The following is a 3,177-nucleotide window of genomic DNA, read 5'->3' as shown; positions in this document are numbered from 1 at the left end:
TCCATGCCGATAATGATATCACCGATATTAGTGATCGACGTATCACTCAGCTTGATCTCATCGCGACTCTACTCTGACTGCCTCTGATGGCCGCCGCCAATGCGACCTGCCGATCTGATAATCGGAGATCGTTGATCAGTGGTGTCTTACACCAATTGCCACTGCCCAGCTGTGCCGATCAGATCCACTGATGTGATTTGCCACTTAGATCTGGGCCGTTGATCAGCAAGATCTAACAACTATTGTGCCTTCTCAGTTTTAAGCCTAGGATAATAGTTTTTCACTATTTTGGAGTTTTTCTCCCCCCTGATAGTGTATGTCCGCCCTTCCAAGGGCTCTTGGCATTTGACGGTTTTGAATTTGAATGATCCTTAAGAGGATTTTGAAGACTTTTGGGGCATACTTGGAACCTTTGGCATGATTTTAAGCAAACTTTGGAGACTTTGGGAGTGTTTTGGGTGCATTTCTGGGCCCAACGCCTCTAAGGCTATTAGGTCCTTCCGATATAGATTTTCATTTATGATAAAGTACTCAACTACTGGAATTATGATACCGGTATTTTCCTTGATGGAAACTCACTCAAATAAAAGATCACAATATAGCAGGTTAACAACGAAGAATTACAGATCAGTCTTCACAAAGAGAGGTATGCGCAGTTTCACCGTTGACCAAGTCATGCATACACACGGATTCACTGTATAAAAGTTGCGTATACATACACACACACCTTCACAAAAGGAAAAGCGCATATACCTTGGAAAACTAAGTTTTTGGTCCAAAGTATTTGGTCCATGGTATTTTGATCCATGGTATTGGTCCAAGGTATCTAGTCCGAGGTATTAACCCTAGGTATTTGGTCCAAGGTATTGGTCCTAAGTGGTTTTGGTCCATGGTATTGAGAAAGACCTAAAACTATAAAAGGAGGAGAATATCATTAGGCCAATGTGTGCAAGTATCGAATATCTGATGAAGTATGAGATCTAGTATGCAGGTTACTGGGTTATGGTGCATTGCTGGATCTGAACCAAGGATGAACCTTAGCAAATGATGAGGAACTAGATCTAATGATGGATCGAGATCTTAAGGGGTAAAATGAACTATCATTATGTGTTTTTGCTCACGAATATTCTAGATCTAAATACTGACGCATATATTATTCTGTAAATGATATAATCTAGGTATAACTGAAGTCTGGAATAGCTACAGAATTATGAACTAATGTTTGGAGATATATACGCTGGTTTACTTTGAGAAAAGCACGTATACACACAGGTTCGACACATGAAATTAGCGTATACCTCATAAAATATGTTTTAGTTGCTGTTGTTTGCTATTGCACAGTTTTGGGTTCTGGTTTGGTTTATGGATTACTGTAGTCTGGTGACAATATTCTGAATGATCAGATTGATGGGTTGATTTGGTTATGAAGATAATTGGTTGATGTAGATATATTTGATGATTGAATTACACTTGTGATGTTGTTGATGGATCTAGTCTGAATATTTATGAAACATGGTCCCTGGAGGAAGAAGGAAGGTTGTAACCTTCCGCAGGTCAGCACCTACGTACTAGTAAACATATCGGCTAGTACAAGAGCTAAGGGGTTGTAGCTCCCTTCCAGTTGAAGCTGAAGAATGAGAGAAGGGTTTAGCCTTCTGAAAGTAGAAGCCTGTATACTAGTATAAGACTGCACCAGTAGAAAAATTGTAAACAGTTTTTCTTATTATTAAAAGAAGACATAGCGATAGCAATAGGTGGTTTTCACCCACATTGGGCTTCCACCTTATATCTTGGTGTTCATGTGTGTTTCTTATCTTTGATGATTTATTCTGATTTTATTACACTGTCTAATGAATTCTTGATATACTAGTTAAAGTTCAATGCATGATAATTTGGGTAAATCAAAAGATCTCTGCATATACGCTAGTTGCCTTAACTACAATTACATATACATACTAGTTTGCTTAGCTGAAGTAGTGTATAAAAATCAGTTTTGAAAATTAAATTATTGATATGATAAAACTAATTCACACCCCCTCTCAATATTATTTCCAAAAATTGGTATCAGAGCCAAGTTCTTCCGAAGAATCTTGATCGCTTGAAGGAAGATCCATCATCATGAGTAATCAAGAAAGTGGGGGATCCATCAGACCACCAATCTTTGATGGGAGAAACTTTGTCTATTGGAATATAAGAACCATAGCCTATATTCAATCACTTGGAACAAATGTCTAGGAAATCATGGAAGGAGGATATACATTTCCATTAGCAATTCCTATAGATACGGTAGGTAAAAAGCAATATGAAACCAATGCCAAGGTTGTCAATACATTATTGGGAAGTCTTTCACAATCAGAGTTTGTCAAAGTTATGCAGCTCGAATTAGCCAAAGAAATATGGGACAAAATCATTCTAAGCTATGAAGGAGACTCTCAGGTAAAACGTGCTAAACTGCAAACTCTCTGAATTCAATATGAAACTCTTAAGATGTGCAATGATGAAAGTATAGTTAGTTACTTCTTACGTATAGATGAGGTTGTTAATTGCATGAAGAATCTGGGTGAAGAGATAAAGGAAGTTACCTTAGTTGAGAATGTTTTAAATCCTTGTCTGTTAGATTTGAATCAAAAGTATCTGCCATAGAAGAAAAATAGGATCTACAGACTATTACTATGACACAGCTTCATAGAACCTTAACTACCTTTGAGATGAGAAAAGGAGGCCCATCAAATATGAGAGAAGTCGCATTTAAAGCTTTAGCAAAAAGAAAAGAAGAACTCAATGAATTAGGACATATTTCAGAAGAAGAAGATGAAGTAAACTTTGTCAAGAAGCTTCAACAGGGTTCTGGAAGCTTCAGAGGTAAACTACCTTTCAAATGTTTTGCATGTGGTAGAGTTAGTCATTATGCTGCTGAATGTCCTCATAAAGATAAATATGATAAAGGGAACTAATCTTCAAAATGGAATAGAAAACAAAGTGTAAGTAAAAGGATCTACTATACTCATGAAGATAGTGATGGTTTATCACATAGTGATGAAGATGAAAATAGTAATGACTATAGAATTCTGATGGCTTATGAAGATGATAATTTTTTGGATGCTTTAGATGAAGATGACCTTTATGAAGAAATCTCTAAACTCAAAATCTATTTAGAAGAAAAGAATATGATTATAG

The sequence above is a fragment of the Pinus tabuliformis genome, chromosome 8 (genome assembly GCF_031772625.1).
Source record: "Pinus tabuliformis cultivar Carrire ecotype Pingquan chromosome 8, CPIR1, whole genome shotgun sequence".
NCBI lineage: Eukaryota > Viridiplantae > Streptophyta > Pinopsida > Pinales > Pinaceae > Pinus > Pinus tabuliformis.
Note: the sequence above shows the minus strand (reverse complement) of the source record.